We start from the raw sequence: 18,825 nt of genomic DNA on the forward strand, positions 1-18,825 counted from the left end.
CCGAAATAGAAGCTGGGCTCAGCCGCAACAGCACGGAGCAGAGGGCTCCAGTCACCTGTCAGCCAGCAAGCCAAGAGCCCACAGCAGCCGCTGGCAAGCAGCAACTGCAGCAAGGATTAAGTTTGATGTTTTTGTCTGTCTTGCTCCCAGCAGAAGCCACATGGCATCAGAAGCCAACTGTCACGGCGTGCTGGCCAGAGGGGCGCCTTTGTGGTGGGCCACGTGGCCCCTGGAGCCAGTGCCTCCGGGCGTTCTCCGTGTCCTCAAGGCGGAGCCTCCCAGCTGGCCTCTGTCACCCCAGAAAGTTCCTGAAACTTGTGTGTCCTATTTCCTCCTGTTCGGGTCCCGCGGGGATGGGAAGAGAAGACCCCGTCCCTGCATCCTGTGACATCCCATCCCTCCTCTTGGGCATCTCAGCTCCTGGGAATCCCCCACCCCCAGGGTGGGGGAGGAGGGCGTGGGCACCAAAAAGCTGGGAGCTGCTGCACAGGCTGTGCCCTCCCCACCTGCCCCCACCCTGCTGGGCTTGGACCGGTCACTCTTTTTCCATCCCCAGAGATGCCAAAGGCGTGCCCTTGCCAGAGTCGTTACACTTGGCCCTGTGGACTGACCTCCCACTGCACCGGGAGTCCGGCTTTGGTGGTGATGGCAGCGGGGATGGGCACCCCCAAATGATGCTCTGCTAGCCCAGGATGGGGGGTTAGGAAGTTGTGCTTCTGTTGCGGGGGGTTGGTGGGGGGTGGTAGTCCTGCCAGGGGCTTTCCCCCCGAGAGAGGCAACAGGAGGCAGGTGGGACGGAAGGGCACGTATCTGGAATATATCCGCCCACAGGCTCTCTGACTGCCTGTATTAGCATGGACACGGTCCAGAGGTCAGACTAACTAAGCTCCTGGTCATTCGTCTCCAGGCCGCTTTTCTCATCTGCTAATTGGGAATGAAATCCAGTCCTTCATAAAGGATACAGATGGGAACGGAGGTGGGGGCAGGGCAGGGCTGCCTGTATGTCCCCACCTGGCAGCTCCTGGATCTTTCTCAGACCATCCTGGGGCCACCCAGCTGTGTGGGCAGGGTGCGGGAGGATGGCCCAGGGGGTGGAGGGTTGGAGAGACTAACACGCACCGTTCTCTTCAGCACTCTGCACGTCCTAAACAGGAAGTGGTGCCCAAGTGCCGAATTCCTAGAAGTGATTCAAAGTAAAGCAATAAACAAAAAATGCATCAGGTCCTATCCGGTGAGTATCCAGCCGGGGCTGGACAGAAAGCTAAACACAACTGTTGATGGATGCTCTCACGCCCTGCCATGCCGAAGGGACAGTGCGTTTTCATCGAGTCTAAACTTCCTGGGTTGCAACAGAGACGGTCTGAATTCCCAGGGAGAGTATAAACAGCCACGTCTTACACGACGCTCCACGGGCAGGCCCTTGACATGTGCCCTGGGAGGGGGAGGCTGGGATCGCGCCCATTTTGCAGATGAGGAAACAGAGGCTCCGAGAGCTGAATGTCACATGACTGCTGCTGCTGCTGCTGCTAAGTCGCTTCCGTTGTGTCCGACTCTGTGTGACCTCATAGACAGCAGCCCACCAGGCTCCCCCGTCCCTGGGATTCTCCAGGCAAGAATACTGGAGTGGGGTGCCATTTCCTTCTCCAATGCATGAAGGTGAAAACGGAAAGTGAGGTCGTTCAGTCATGTCTGACTCTTTGCGACCCCATGGACCACAGCCTACCAGGCTCCTCCGTCCATGGGATTTCCAGGCAAGAGTACTGGAGTGGGTGCCATCGCCTTCTCCAGGTCACATGACTAGTAAACGACAAGCCAGCATGTAGTCCAGCCTGACTCGAGTCCCTTGTGCAGCTACTCTGCAACTTAGCCCAACAAAGACTCTTCCGGAAAGGGCATCGGGGAGGGGGCCTTGGGGCCTTGAGCTACCTGAAGCCTTGACAGAAGGCAGGACTCGGCTGTGTGCTGGGGAGGTCTGGCCCCTGCTTGGACTTCAGGACAGAGGGGATTTATTAACAAGGGAGCTGGTAAGCTGGCCTACCGGGTTGCAGGTCCTGGTTTCTGCTCACCGTCTGTCCCCTTCTCTCTGCGTGATGGGGCCTCTAAGGTGGCTCTCCCTGTCTCCAGGGGACATGGACAGGGCAGTTCTCACAGCCCGTCACCACAGAACCAGTCTGGGGATCGGCCCAGCCTGGGTCGTGGGCCCGTCACTGTGGCCTGGGGAGTGGGCCCTGTGAGCAAAAGAAGCAGAGAGGGTGCAGGAAGATAGAAGCAGAGGGTGCAGGCCGCCTCGGGGAACACACACCGTCTCCATCTCCCTGGGACCCTGGTACTGCAGTCCCATGCCCCAGAAGGGACGCCTGTATTCCCAAACCAAAGGGGGAACAAATCTGAGTTGCAGAATTACGGAGCTGGAAGCAGCCCCGGATTCCCTTGACTTAGCCCACGCGCTGCACTTCTGTGTCCCTGGACCAGCAGGGGCAGCACTGGGTCCCTGTGGCGCCAGCACCACCCAGGGCTCTCTCCAGGACACCACGAAATCCACCTCGCTGCTCCAAAGAAATGACTCAGACCAAGTCAAATACAACTACCCCGTGAAGGTGCTGCTCCTCTGGAGGAAGGCTCAGTTCTGACCCTCCAGGGAAAGAGGAACAGACAGCTGCTGGAAGCTTCCCGCCTAAAACCACCACCAGTTCACGACGCGCTGATGCTGTCTCCGGGCTTCCCTCTTTACAGAATCTGACTGTGGACTCCCCTCAGATGGAGGCAGGCGTGCACAGCGTCTGCCTGGCTTCCCCGCGGTCCACCTGTCCCGGGACTCTGTCTTGCAGTCCCAGGGTGTCCTTGGGGGCATCCTCAGAAGCACTGGCCGAGATGCAGCTTTTCGTCCTCCACAAAAGCTACTTTGGGTCACCATTTCATTCGGATATGCTTACTGGGGTCCCGGGGGCCTCATGGCAATCAAACAAATCCTGTGCCTGTATGTTCGAGCCCCTCAATGGGTCCCTACTCCACCTGGGGATGGGGAAGTCAGAGACATGGATTCTTCTGTTTATGTGCTCCTGATTCACCTCTCTGAGGTCAGCTGGAATTTTGCTACATGCTGGGCAGGGCCGGGTGACCCTCACCCTGCCCTCAGGGAGCTGGCAATTTAGAGAGAGGAGATGGGGATGTACCTGAGGTGTTCCTGGTAGATTTCTATGCAATGTGCCCCACAATCCAGGGCCATAGCATCCCCATGTTGATTGCACAGTCCCATCACAGCAGCACAAAGCAGCCACGTGCCAGCACGTGAGTGCAGCCGTGCTGTGATACAGCCGTATGCACCCAGCCGGTGGCAAGCTGGATACAGCCCATGGGCTGGCATTTGCCCCTCCTGCCCCCAAGGGTGGTGCCCGGGCTACAGGTGACCTCCTGGCATGGCCAGATTCAGAGGGGGCAGCCTGGCTGGAAAGGGAGACACACGGCCGAGCAAAGGCCCTGTGGTCAGCACCCCACAGGATGTTCAGGCTGCTACCAGCCAGTAATGTGGTTAGACTTGGGGGAACGGGAGTGGGAGGCTGGAGAAGCTGAGGGCAGCCTGAGGGGCTCTGTCCTCAGGGCCAAGGGGAAGAGGAAGAACGGGCTCGAGGCATCTGTGGTCAGCCCTCTTCCAGACGCTTTACATCCACAACCCCAGTTTCACTCTCCCAGAACCCAGTGAGGTCGGTATCATTATTTGGTTTATTTTTTGGTTGCACTGGGTCTTTGTTGCGTTGCACGGGTTTTCTCTTTGTAGCTTTGCACAGGTAAACTTGCATAGGCAAGCTTGCACTTTGCACGGGCAAGTGGGGGTTCCTCTCCTTGTGGTGCGTGAGCTTCTCATTTCGGTGGCTCCTCTGGTTGCAGCTCTCGGACTCTAGGTGCACTGCCCCAGTACTGTGGCTCACAGGCTTAACTGTTCCATGACAGGCGGGATCTTTCCGGAGCAGGGATCAAACCCATGTGCCCTGCATGAGCAGGTGGACTCCTATTCACTGTGCCACCAGGGAAGTCCGAGGTCAGCACTATTAATCCCATTTTGTGATGGAACCCTTGTCCAAAGGTCACCACCTGGCTGAATGGCCAGTGTGTTTGGCGCCAGACCCTGGCTGTCTCCCCGCTGCCCCTGGAAAACCCCAGCCCTGAGACTCCCCTCCCTCCCTCATCCCAGCACTGTGGCCTCCCCTGTCAGCGGGGAGAGAATGCCAGGATCTCTCAGAGTTGGAAGAAAGTCAAACCGTGGGTGATGCAGTGTGGCGGGGGTGCAGATCTTGAGAAGGGGCACTGACCCATCACCCCATTAGTCAGACTGGAGTCTCCCACATGGCTGGCGGGGAGCCAGGGGAGCCCCATGGGGAGGGTGTGCCTCTGTGGCTGCCGTTTCCTGCTCTGTGGCATTACCCTGGCCGGGGCCCACCTGGAGCCCATGCTAGGCAGCAGGCGTCACAGAGTCACAGAGGTCACAGAGTGAGAGGAATTCCAGAGATTCCGGCTCAGCGCCTCCCTGCCCAGCTCTGCCCTGGGTCCCGTCTTCACGGTAGCTTAGCTGCTGGATGCTCCAGTTCTTTGAGCCCAGGCTCTGATATCGAGAGTCATTTGCAGGAATTCTGTCTTCCATATCGGCCAGGCATTTGGTGGGTACTCAGCGGACCCTTGATGAATTAAGTAATAATTGACATCGAAGTGTATCATTTATCCAAATAGCTTTCAGTCCATTCTTCACATCATCTCCACACCAAGACCGCAGAGGCCACTTGACAGAGGGTCGTCCTTGACACGGGTCTGGTTCCTGGTTATTCATGATGTGAACTTGGATTGGAGCCCCGGGCCCCTCCCTGGACCTGCTAAATCAGAACCTTTATTCTAACAAGATCCCTGGGTGATTCATATGCACATTGAAGTTTGAGAAACCCCAGGAATATGATTGTGCAACTGTACCCAGAAGTGGTCACTAATCCCATCTTGATTCTTGGTTTTTCTTTTTTTTGCCTGTGCTGGATCTTTATCTTTGCTGCGTGGGCTCATCTCTAGTTGTGAGCAGCAGTGGGTGGGCTTCTCATTGCGGTGGATCATCTTGTCGCGGAGCATGGGCTCTAGGCGCTTGGATTCCATAGTTGCAGCTCCCAGGCTCTAGAGTGCAGGCTCAGCAGTCATGGTGCACCAGCTTAGCTGCATGTGGGATCTTCCCAGACCAGGAATTGAACCTCTGTCTCCTGCATTCTCAGGGAGATTCTTTGCCACCAGGGAAGGCCCCCATTTCGATTCTTAAATCACCTCTAAAGAGATAGTTTTTATATATTCTGAATGCAGCTAGACGCTGAGTCCAGAAAAATGGTCACCCACCCCACCCCCCGGGGCTCTTCCGCTTCCCAGTCCTGTCAATTGCGTGCCCTGCCCCATCCCTGCTTCTGGTGGTAACAGTGGCTGACAGCGATAGAAGTTCAATAGGTAAGAAGGAAGTGAGAGCAGAGAAATTTTAAAGTGACACACTTGAGAGTCAGAGCCAAATACCTTAGCTCTGAATTCCCATCTTACATCTGTCTCATGTCCCATTTCTTCATTCCTTTGCCCAGCCTTTAGAGGGTGAGAGTGAGGGCAAGGTGACTTTTCCAAGGTCCTGTGGTTATTAAAGTGGTGAAGGGGCGTCCCTGGTGGCTCCGTGGTAAAGAATCCACCTGCCCAGTGCAGGAGATACGGGTTCGATTCTTGGTCCAGGAAGATTCCACATACCCCAGAGCAACTAAGCCCGTGCACCACAACGGCTTGGCCTGTGCTCTAGAGCCTGGGAGCTGCAGCTACTGAAGCCTGCACGCCCTAGAGCCTGTGCGGTAGCAAGAGAAGTTACCGCAATGAGAAGCCCACACACAGCAACAAGGAGTAGCCCCTGTTTGTTGAAACTAGAAAAAAGCTGGCGCACAGCAACAGAGACACAATGCAACCAAAAATAAATAAATGCATTCATTTAAAAAATAAAATAAAGTGGTGAGGGAGGGAGCAAGGGGCTATGGATCCCCTGGGATCAGCATGGTCCCTGGAAAGATGATAGAAACCCCACTGCCCCCGGGTCCCCATCCCCAGGCCCGGCCCTCGATCCCCGATGCACAGAGACAGGTCTCTGCGTTGTTGTCTGGGCAGGCGCTGCCTTTCTCCACGGCCACTGACTGGGGCAGAGGAAACTATACCAACTTCAGAATCAACAGACTTGTTTTGAATCTTAGTTCCACAATCTGCAAGCAGCGTGGCTTTGGGCAAGATACATGCTCTCTGAGCCTTTTCTTCATTTGTAAACCAGGGGCAGGGTCCACGCTGCAGACCGGCTATGAGGCTGAGAGAGGGAATGTCCCCCAGGCCTGCACCCAACCTGGCACTTATTGAATGCCCCCAAATTAGCTGCTAGCATTTCTCAGAGAGTTGTTCCCTGTCAGCGCCCAGCAATGCCTTCTTCATATGATCTCCTGGCTCCACAACATTCACTGGCTCCCTGCTACCCACAGCAGAATGTCCAGATCCCTTAGAAAAGGCCTCCCCCATTTAGTCCCCACCTCACCTTTCCAGCCTTGTGTCCTTCTTATTCTTTAAATGGAGGTATGCCAAGAAAAGGGCTTCCGACCACCAAGAAAAGTTGGTGCTTATGTTAAAGAACCAACCTGCCAATGCAAGAGACACAAGAGACACGGGTTCAATCCCTGGGTTGGGAAAGATCCCCTGGAGAAGGAAATGGCAAGCCACTCCAGTATTCTTGCCTGGAGAATCCCAAGGACAGAGGAACCGGGTGGGTTACAGTCCATAGGTTCACAAAGAGTCAGACACAACTAAAGTGACTTAGCATGCACACACATGTGCACATGCCAAGAAATCTGATTTTCTTATTTTTAACTTATACAAGTATTACTTCCTCTAAAATAAATAGTTTGGTTCAATAGTTGGTCAGGAGTGCTGGTTGATTATCAGAATTAAGCCACTTAAATTTATATCTTCTCATATGCCTACTACAAATTTTGGATGCTTTTATTTATTAACAAAGAATATTAACTATTTCAAAAGACCTGTGCCTTCTTTTTCTGTTAAGATAATCTTGAGGTTATGACTGTTATGAGTATATTTAAAGTTTAACCTAAATTCCATGTTCTATAGCTGACTATCTAGGTGAAGTTGGCCTTTCCCCCTGTTCTAATAGATCCTCTCACGATATTGCAACATAGTTGACTTCATTCTGTTCATTGTTTAAGAGTTGGTCATTTAGTTATGGGATTTTTGGACCCATAAAATTTTGTGTGTTTAGTTCTGGTTAATTTTTTATGCTGAAGATATAAGTGTTGATCTTGTCTCACTTTTACGATGACTTCAATGGTTTGCCATTTTCTTACAGCACTTGCTTAAAATCCCCAGTGTTGTTTCCCTTCTTTAAGTGAGCATGAATGCTTTAAGAAATGTGAAACATAGTTTAATTAAACTTAGGGAAGAACTAGGGTGAGCTCAGGGTAATCAGGTTCCCCCCAAGCCAACCCCAAGTCTGCTTAGGTTGAGCTACAGTTGATTCATCCAAGCACACCTTTCAGTCTGCTTACCATGTTCGTGCCCATCTCCTCCCTGCGTTCCAATAAAGTACAGCCTATTATGAATTAAGGATTTTTCATTGAGGTTGGGTATGATTGCTTCATAGATTGTTTGATTAATTTTTAAACCCTCTTTTGAGCTTCTCTGATGGCTCTGTGGTAAAGAATCCACCTGCAATGCAAGAGATGTAGGAGACATGGGTTTGATCCCTGGGTTGGGACGACCCCCCTGGAGGAGGAAATCGCAACCCGCTCCAATATTCTTGCTGGAAAATTCCATGGACAGAGGAGCCTAGTGGGCTACAATCCACGGGGTCACAAACAGCTGGACGTGACTGAAGCGACTTAGCACAGCATACAAACCCTCTTTTGGACTATTTAACCTTGGAGACATTCACAAATGACATACTCTCTAACCCAGAGAATGTAGCTCCTTTGTTCTTAACCCACATGCTGTCCCTTTTCCTGACAGTTTTATGTCTATCTTTGTGCTTCCTCTTCTACTCAGTCAAGGCTTTGCTGATCTCAAGGGTGAGGAAGCTGAGGTTTGTAGGAGAATATCAGTTATAGAACAGATTCTCAGAGAGATACGACCACCAAGTATTATATGACTTTTAAGGCATTACTACCAATCCCCTGGCAAAAAAAAAAAATACCTTGTTTGTGTTAGTTTAGGATGAAGCTCCAATACTCAAGCCACTTGATACCAAGGGCTGATTCACTGGAGAAGACTCTGACGCTGGGAAAGATTGAGGGCAAGAGGAGAAGGGGGCAACAGAGGATAAATGGTTGGATGGCATCACTGACTCAATGGACATGAGATTGAGCAAACTCCAGGGGATAGTGAAGGACAGGGAAACCTGGCGTGCTGCAGTCCACAGGGTCGCAAAGAGTCAGACATGACTGAGCAATTGAATAACAAGGATGAAGCATGGTAAAGTACCTAATTCTTATCAGGATCTGGACTTATATATTTCTCTAAACATCACTTTCTAAAATTCAGCGATTTGCAGGACTTCCTTGGTGGTCTGGTGTCTAAAACCTCACGCTCCCAACGCAGGGGGCCTGGGTTCAATCCCTGACTGCAGCTAAAACCTGGCACAGTCAAATAAATACATATTAAAAATAAAATAAAAATCACCAATTTGCAACCTCACATATAATCATTCATTCAGTCAACGATCATCCACAGATGCTCAAACCATTAGGTGAGAGACTGTTCCATTCAGTTCAGTCGCTCAGTCATGGTTAGTGAACAGCATATGTTTATGGCACCACAGGTTCACTGTGAATGGCAAAGAGAAAATGTGCCTTTGCAGTGGGGTGGTCTGGTGGTCACCCCTTTGATCAGTGATCAAAATTAGCCGGGACTGACAGTGAGTGCCTCCTAGTGGGGTGCAAAGAGTAGCCAACACCCCCCACGAACGATGGTCCAAAATGTCTTCTCTTCACCTCCCAAGGCTGCAAACCTAATTTCTGGTTCAGAAAAAGGATACAGAGAAGGGAGGAAAAGTTCAGTGACAGGAACAGGCAAATTAGATAAATCTGGGCAAATCCAGACTGTGGGACATTCCAAAGATGACTGTCATACCGCCATTATAAAGTCAAGGTCACTGAGGGGGGAAAAAAGGGTGGAGGATACTTCTGGACTGACTGAAGAGCATTAATGAGCAATTCCAAGGCAATGAAAGCTATAAAAACATTCTGAACACAATTCAGGAAATTTGAATATGGATGCTCTTAAGGAAAGACTACCAGTTTTTTTAGGTGTTGTAATAGAACTGTGGTTAGGTAGGAGATTACCCTTGTTCTTAGAAGACTCTTGATGGAATATTTAGGGATGACCCATCCTCCTGTTGTGTAAGCAACTTAGTTTCAAATGACACAGCGAAGCATAAATATAAATGGTATAGCTGTACATCTATTGATCAGCCTCTCTACCCAGAGAGACAGAGAGATTGAGAGAAAAAGAGAGAGTACACGGATATGACAAAATGTTACCAGTTGTTTCATCTGGGTGGAAGGTATAAGGATTTTCACTGTACCATTCTTTCAACTTTTCTGTATATTGGAAACCTACCCCATCCCAACTGGGAAAAAGGGAAAAAATAAAGTATCTTCATTTTTATTTCAGCTGGAGCTCTATACAATTCAGTTGAATTTGTATTTCTTCTTCAAGGATTCAATTCTTCAGTGAATATTTCTTCTGAATATTTGTTGAAAAGATTGCTACTGAAGCTGAAGCTCTAATATTTTGGCCACCTGATGCGAAGAACTGACTCATTGGAAAAGACCCTGATGCTGGGAAAGATTGAAGGCAGGAGAAGGGGACAACAGAGGATGAGATGGTTGGATGGCATCACTGACTCAATGGACATGAGTTTGAGCAAGCTCCAGGAGATGGTGAAGGACAGGGAGATCTGGCGTGCTGCAGTCCATGGGGTCGCAAGGAGTTGGACATGACTGAGCAACTGAACTGATATTGATTCTTTCAACTTTTCTGTATGTTGGAAACCCACCCCACCTCAGTTGGAAAAAAAGGAAAAAATAAAGTATCTCCATTCTTATTTTAGCTGAGCTCTCCACAGTTCAGTTGAATTTGAATTTTACTTTCCAATTCTTAGATGTGCTTTATGCTGGGAAATGCTGGTTTGGGTCAACTATATGAGCCCAATTGCTATGGTGAAATATGCCATTCTAAGGACAGCTTAGTCAAACCATCCTTTATTGTTTGATAACTTAAAACTATCTATTGATCATTTGGTTCCACGGGGATGTGGTCAAAAGACGAGATGAGCTGCCTCACAGTGTTCTTGGCACTTCGGCCTTTCAGTTTTCTGAACTGGAGCCCCTGCCCCTCGGTTTGCTGGCACATGCAATTCTGCTGACCCCCAACAAGGAAGCCAGACCCCACCTTTGGGTTTATGGGCCTCTGAAACCACCTGGGTGTTCTCGTTGCCCAGATATAATGTAAGCAAGATCCACTCAGCAAGCGTTATGTGCTGTGTCCATATTGAAGCATAAGATCAGGTAATTTACATCCATGTCGAACCAAGGTGAAAATTCTATAGGCTACATTAATCACTTTAACGTTATCTATACCTAAAATTTAGTCTTATAATAAAGGGTTTTAGGGCTTCCTTGGTGGCTCAGGGGTGAAGAATCTGCCTGCCAATGCAGGTGACACGGTTTCCACCCCTGGTCGGGGAAGATCTCTCCATGGAGCGACTGGGTCAGTGCGCCATGACTACTGAGTCCATGCTCTAGAACCCCGGAGCTGCAACTCCTGAAGCCCATGTGCCCTAGAGCCTTGCTCCACAGCGAGAGAAAAGCCGGAGCAACTGCGAAGACCCAGCACGGCCAAAAAATTAATAAATAAATAGATAATTTTTAAAAATATAGGATAATAGCTATTGCTATTGTATATATTACTATTACTTTAGAGGTTCAAACAAGATGTTAAAAATAACAGGACTAAGTAATTCAGGAAGTTTTGCAGTGGCTTCCCTCATAGCTCAGTTGGTAAAGAATTCGCCTGCAATGCAGGAGACCCTGGTTCGATTCTTGGGTCGGGAAGACCTGCTGGAGAAGGGATAGGCTACCCATACCAGTATTCTTGGGCTTCCCTGGTGGCTCAGCTGGTAAAGAATCCACCTGCAATGCGGGAGACCTGGGTTCTACCCCTGGGTTGGGAAGATTCCCCTGGAGAAGGGAAAGGTTACCCACTCCAGTATTCTGGCCTGGAGAAGTCAATGGACTGGATGGTCCATGGGGTTGCAAAGAGTTGGACATGACTGAGTGACTTTCACTTTCACTTTCGTATTTATTTCTAGGTTATGCTTACCTACCTCATGTACCTTTGTGCCCATGTATGGATACTTATTACACATATTTTTGATAAAATATTTTGATAAAATATTTATTTTGTGTCTTATAAACATTAAGAAAATAGCATTCATAGACCGCCCGTTATAAACTCTTAGACTATATTTAGGTTTTTTCATCATATCTGGATTGTAGCATCTCTCTCATTTAAAAAGATACCATGTGATCTGAGTGATGTCAAGCTGCAGCCTTACAATTTATAACCTTTTCTATGTGTATGTTACATTAAATGTTGCTGCTGCTGCTGCTGCTAAGTCGCTTCAGTCGTGTTCGACTCTGTGCGACCACATAGACAGCAGCCCACCAGGCTCCCCCGTCCCTGGGATTCTCCAGGCAAGAACACTGGAGTGGGTTGCCATTTCCTTCTCCAATGCATGAAAGTGAAAAGTGAAAGCGAAGTCGCTCAGTTGTGTCCAACTCTTAGCGACCCCATGGACTGCAGCCCACCAGGCTCCCCTGTCCATGGGATTCTCCAGGCAAGAGGACTGGAGTGGGGTGCCATTGCCTTCTCCACATTAAATGTTAGGGTTACATTAAAACAAAATAAGAGACACCCAACTGAAGAAATCATGGTTATGCATGACTATGGACCAGTTAGTCATGAGCTCACATCATGATGCCTTATCTAAGAGGAATGAAGGGCAATTTTAGATTGCATGACCTTGAAGGAGGGACCAGCCATATCTCAGCTTAGAAACTGCTTTGAACAACAGGTCTTCACAGGATCTTCACCAACAGTGTTGCTGGTTTCTCATGAGTTGGCTGATCAAGGAAAGAATGTAGAGATGATATAAATGGGATAAGGTTACAGACAGTATGTGATATGGAAAATGTAATGCACCTTGTCTTTTAACTATGCTAATGAACCGAGCAGTAGTGAAGTGTTAATATTCATTTCTGAATGAATGGTGGATGTGCGGTTGTCTATTATTTTCTCTACTTTCCTGAAGGTGGAAATGTTTCACAATTTATAATTTTAAAAAGTACGAGAAAAAGCATTCAACTAAAGTGAGTCTTTAAAAAAGAAAAACTGGAAAAAACTAAAGTTGTTAAAGATGACACATTAAAAAGAAAGGATGAGACTAGGCTTCCTGCCTCACCAATATCTGTTCATCCTTAAAGCTTTGATGAATAGAATTATGAATCAAATTGCCTTATAAAAAAGCGTGTATTCCTTGTAATGGATTTTTAAATACATTGGCTTAATTCCAGTTGGCGTATTACTACTATTAATAAGCAGAAAGTTGAAAAAGCAACAATTTTTCAAATGTTTCAAATAGACTTTATTTTAGAGCAGTTTTAAGTTCAAAGCAAAACTGAGCAGAATATGGGAAGTTTCCACGTACCCCAGCCACTTTCCACCATCAACAAGCACGTTTGTTACAACCGATGAACCGACATGGCTCCATTATTAGCGCTCAAAGCCTGTTGTTTACATTAGGGCTCTGCTGGCATTGTATAACACTTTCTACGGATTTGGAAAACTATAGCCACCAGTATAATATTGTACACAGTCGTTTCACGGCCTGAAAACCTCTGTGTTCCCCTATTCACTCATTCCTCCCCCTAAGCCCTGCCAACCACTCATCTTTTCACCATCTCCATAGATTTTCCTTTTCCAAAATGTTATGGAGTTGGAATTGTATAGTATGTGGCTTTTTTTTTACATTGGCTTCTTCTGCTTAAGAATACACACATTTTAGGTTCCTGCTTGTCTTTTCATGACTTGATGGCGCATTTCTTTTTATTGCTGAATAAATTTCCAGGCTTGAATGTACCACAGGTGAATTATCCATCACCCATGGAAGGAGATCTCTGCTTCCCAATTTCGGCAATTCTGAATAAAGCTCCTATGAACATCCGTGTGCAGGGTTTTGTGTCGACATAAGTTTTCAGCTCATTTTGAGTAAATACTAAGGAGAATGGTTGTTGAGTCTAAGGGTAAGAGAATGTTTTGTGTTGTGAGAATTTGCCAAACTGTCTTCTCAAGCAGCCGCACCGTTTTCCATCCCCACCAGCAATGAAGGAAATACGTCCTGATGCTCCAGACGCTCACCTGCATTTGATGATGTCAGAGCTCTGTGTTTGGGCTGCTCTAACAGGTGTGCAGTGGGGTCTCATGGTTGAAATGCGTAATTCCTTCATGACATAGGATGTAGAGCATCTTTCCTTACGTGTTTGCCATCTGTTGTTGTTGTTCGGAGAAGGCAATGGCACCCCACTCCAGTGCTCTTGCCTGGAGAATCCCAGGGATGGGGGAGCCTGGTGGGCTGCCGTCTATGGGGTCGCACAGAGTTGGACACGACTGAAGCGACTTAGCAGCAGCAGCAGCAGTTGTTGTTCAGTCGCTAAATTGTGTCCAACTCTTTGTGACCCCACGGACTACAGCACACCAGGCTTCCGTGTCCTTCACTGTTTCCTGGAGTTTGCACAAACGCATGTCCTTTGAGTCGGTTATCTTCCTTTTAAACAAATTTAATTACTCTCAATTGGTATTATTAATACTCTTAGCAGATCAAAGGTTGAAAAGCAACAATTTTTAAATCTAATGTTTTCACGGAACTTAGATTACCATCTGGTCTGATAAACACAGTGTTTTGTTTTGTTTACTTTAAGAGCCATTGGACTCAGATTAGTGTAAACAAATCCTGTTCCCGCTCTTGTCCTGGGATGAGGTAGGGCTGTTACTGGTGGAAAACTTCTGCTGTCGGAAGCCGTCGTGACTAGACCCAAATGGGGGTGATTTCTCAGGTCCTTTAAGTATGCCTAAAAAGGAGGCCAAGTCGGGTTGATTATAATAAGTAATGAAAGGCTTATGAAGTAGAGTTAAATGTAAGTTTTTCAAAACCTGATTGAAAGCTGAATTTTCAATACAATTGCAGAGAACTGTTTGGAGGGATGCTGTGTCTATAATTGTTTGACTATATCATTAAGCAGTTAATAACATGACATGACTTCTGTGTTTTCTCACGCAATAAAAAGTTTGAAAATAGAGGATGTCCCCGGTGGCCCAATGGCTAAGATTCCACCCTCCCAGTGCTGGGGGTGTAGGTTCAATCCCTGAGCAGGAAATCAGATCCTACATGACACAGGTAAGAGTTCCACCTTGAAACTAAAGATCCTGCAGGCCACAACTAGAAAAAAAAATCCTGTGTGCCATAATTAAGACCCAATGCAGCCAAATAAATTTTTTTTTAAAAGCTTGAAAACACTGTAAGGCATAAGAATTACAGTGATCATAAATCAGGATAGATGTTTTGAGTAATTGATTAATTTTTGAGTAAAAAGTGCATTAATATTTGAAAATTTCAGAATTGGACAAGTTCTTAAAAGGCAGGAGGAATAAAGATTACTGAAATATAATCAAATTTAACATTTATGAAGAGCCTAAATATTTGCATTGTTGGTGAATGTGGATTTGAAATGGAAAGTCATCTGACCTGCATGAGCACGTGTGAAACTAAGAAAAGCAGTTAAAAAGGCACGTATTGGTCGCAGCACTATTTACAAGAGCCAGGACATAGAAACAACCTAAATGGCCATCAACAAAGGGATGGGCAAAGAAGACGTGCTACATAGACACAGTGCACTGCCATTCAGCCATTAGAAAAGAATGAACGAATGACATCTGCAACAATATGGGCGGGCCTAGAGTCTGTCATGCAGAGTGAAGTAAGTCAGAAAGAGAAAAGCAAATATCACATATTAAGGAATATAAGTGGAAAAATTGGTATAGGTGATCTTATTTACAAAGCAGAAATAGAGACACAGACATGGAGAACAAATATACGGATACCAAGGGGGTAAAGGGGGGTGAGATGAATGGGGAGACTGGGGTTGATGTATACACACTGCAATGTAGAAAGTAGATAACTGATGAGAACCTACAGTATAGCCCAGGCGACCTAAGTAGGAAGGAAATCCAAAAAAGGGGGGATGTATGTATACATACGGGTTTCCCAGGTGGCTCCAGTAGTTAAGAATTCGACTGCCAGTGCAGGAGACATAAGAGACACGGGTTCAGTTCCTGGGTTTTCAGGAAGATCCCCTGGAGGAGGGCATGGCAACCCCCTCCAGTATTCTTGCCTGGAGAATCCCATGGACAGAGGAGCCTGGAGGGCTACAGTCCATAAGGTTGCAGAGTCAGACATGACTGAAGTGACTTAGCACGCATGCACGGTATGTAGAGCTGACTCACTTTGCTACATAAGAGAAACTAACAGAACATTGTAAAGCAACTACACTCCAGTAAAAATTTTTAAAAAAATGGCATATGGAAGAGCTATTTGAATATTGATATATCTTGTGCAAACGTGTGAATAACACAGGAAAAGTGACCATCAGGTTTATTATTGCTAAAGTTTTAATATATTAGTAATTTTTAATTTGGAAGATTACCAAGTTTTTGGCTTCTGAAACAAACAAAAAAATCATCTAAAATCTTTTTATGAAACACTGTTATATAAAGTAACAAAAATTAGACATTCTTAAAATTTTTCTTAGTAAATGAGAGATTCTCCATGTAGAATCACAATTCAAGGTTTAATTTAAATTGTATTTATAGTATTTGAACCCAAGGACAATTATAGGATTAAGTTATAAGAGTAAAAGAGAGATTACAGATAAATTTATGTGGGCATGTTAATATACAAAAGATAGTTTAGTGCAGTTAAAATGATAAATACATATGCTACATTATATTATAATGACTGCATACTTAGAAAGCACTATTACTGAATCTGGACTGATCCATAAAACAGTAATGCTTGATTAAAAGGAAGAATCATTAGTTACAGGTTTTCCCCCAATTAGTTAAATAAATGGGGGAAAGTTAGACTTGTTAAGTTAGCTTACAGTAATGTTTATGATCCTCACACAAATAAATAGCACTCTATGAATTTCCTTGTGATTTGAATTACCAATTAAATAATATAGCTGTTAAATCATGAGCGATTATAAGAGGTTCTGCCCCTATAAACCTTCATATGCTTGAATTAGTGCTGCTGTTATGGCTGCTGATTCAGAGGCCATTTGTGATTTTTTTAAAAAGTCTTCTTAAAAATATATCCCCAAAGGGCAGGATTTTAATTTTTAACGGGTAGGTTCTGCCACTCTGGGAAGGTAGAATGAACAGGTTTTCTGTATTCTTCCTGCTAAATACAACTGGAAACCCTGGACATTACACATAAAACACACTTAAGAAGCATCTGGAAGGTGGAGAGAAGGCAGACGGTCTGGGAGGCCTCAAGTCCCAGGCAGTGGCAGTGAGTTCTCTGGGTTTTCTTTTGCCTCGTCTATTTCCCAGACTTGAAGCTGGAGGAGGGAGCCACCTGGAAACACCAGTAGGTGCCACCCAAAAGAAAAAACAAAACAAAACCCTCAAGGAAAGCCTGCTCCTACTACCAAAGGAGCAGGGGAAAGGCAGCCTATCTCCTAAGTGAGACAGACAGCTTAAAGACAGTACTCTACCCTAGCCAGACAGCACAGAAAAGCTGTGGACCCACAGTCACTCACACCAGCCATGGCTGAGACGGTGCTTGGACCTCCACCCTCCCCTGGCTGGAACCGGAGGCCCCTGCCTCCCTCCTGGGGGCTGTCAGAGGAGCAGAGAGAAGAACCAAAACTTTCTCCATTGCCTAGCGTTGACAAGGTCACCCCCATGATGTGTGTCACAGAGAGCACATGGGGAGCTGGAACCTCCACCCACCCCCCAAGCAGTAATGACCCCACCCTTAGGGATCAACGCTGGCAAAGTGAGGAAACTGGACTCCTCCCCTCCTGGCTGTAGCTTGCATCCCTGGTGGCTCAGACGGTAAAGTGTCGTCCTGCAACGCGGGAGACCTGGGTTCGATCCCTGAGTTGGGAAGATCCCCTAGAGAAGGAAATGGCAACCCACTCCAGTATTCTTACCTGGAAAATCCCATGGATGGAGGAGCCTAGTAGGCTACAGTCCATGGGGTCACAGAGCATCGGACACGACTGAGTGACTTCACTTTCACTTTCCTCCTGGCTGTACTGAGACAACACTGTTGGCTGTCTTGGCCCCCCATCCAGCTGTGCTAACCAAACTATAGAGACAGAGTCTGGAGGAAATAGACCTGTGCTAACCAAACTATAGAGACAGAGTCTGGAGGAAATAGAACAATGGCTTCACCTTTGCCTGGCAGAGGGGAATCCACCGTAGGCTAACGCCTCAAGAACTATGGCCCCTCCCCCCACCCCGCCCCCGTCTCTGGGGAATAGGGAGAGGTTTTATATTTCAATAAAGGTCTTGCATTTTTTTTGTCTTTGCAAGGTTTCAAAACTGCCAGAACTGGTTTCAGGCAATGTAGCGACCGGGTCCGTTAACCCTAAAGTTATTGCCTGTGACCTTCTTTCAGAAATGCAGAAACCTACAAGAGAGCGTAGGGACAGAAGACTGCCAGGTACAGAGTACAATTCTCATGGGTCTGAGAGTAATTCTAATAGCTTTGTGAAGGACACGTCCTGCTTACAAGTGTAAGTTGGTACACTTAAACTTTTCGTGTTTGTTGGAAGTAACAGGCAAAGAATAACCAGGGTTGTTAAACACTTGCCGGCCTGTTTGGCTGGTACGTGCCAAAGGCTGTTCATTCATTTCTGCTGCCCACACCTGCCCCTCCAGAGCAGGGTCAGAGGCAGCTCATTAAAACACAAGATTTGAAAAAGATCCAGAACCTCCTAACATGATACCCCAAATCACTCCTTATGCCAAGAACCAGGAAGGTCTCAAACAGTCAATATATTGAGTAAAAAAATGACCATCTATAGGTGTCAAGATGGAGTTGACAGAGATGTCAGAATTATGTGATGACGATTTTAGAGCCCCTGTCATAAAAATGCTTCAGTGAATGATTACAAACACACTCGAAACAAATGAAAAAAAGAAATAGAAAGTTAATATGGAAATCTAACCTCGTGTGCTTATAAGTGATGTTGGTAAAAGCCCTGCTGTTAATACTGGAGGGGAAGAGAGGGAGCCCGGGAGGCGGTGGAGGTCGTGGGATTCCAGCTCAGATCACTCCGTGGTGTACTTACATCTCAGTGGACAGGCCCGCTAATATGACAAACCAAGAGCATCTGTTTAAAGTAGGGGCAGTTTGGGGACTTCTCTGGTGATCTTTTCCTGGTGGCTCAGATGGTAAAGAATCAGCTTGCAATGCAGCAAGTTTGATTGCTGGGTCAGCAAGATCCCTTGGAGTAGGGACATGCAACCACTCCAGTATTCTTGTCTGGAGAATCCTGTGGACAGAGGAGCCTAGCGGGCTACAGTCCATGGGATCGTAAAGAGTCAGACCCGACTAATTGATTAGCACTAAGCCTGGTGATCTAGTGGTTAAGACTCCAC

The sequence above is a fragment of the Bison bison genome, unplaced genomic scaffold (assembly GCF_000754665.1).
Source record: "Bison bison bison isolate TAMUID 2011002044 unplaced genomic scaffold, Bison_UMD1.0 scf7180017864236, whole genome shotgun sequence".
NCBI classification, from domain to species: Eukaryota; Metazoa; Chordata; class Mammalia; order Artiodactyla; family Bovidae; genus Bison; species Bison bison.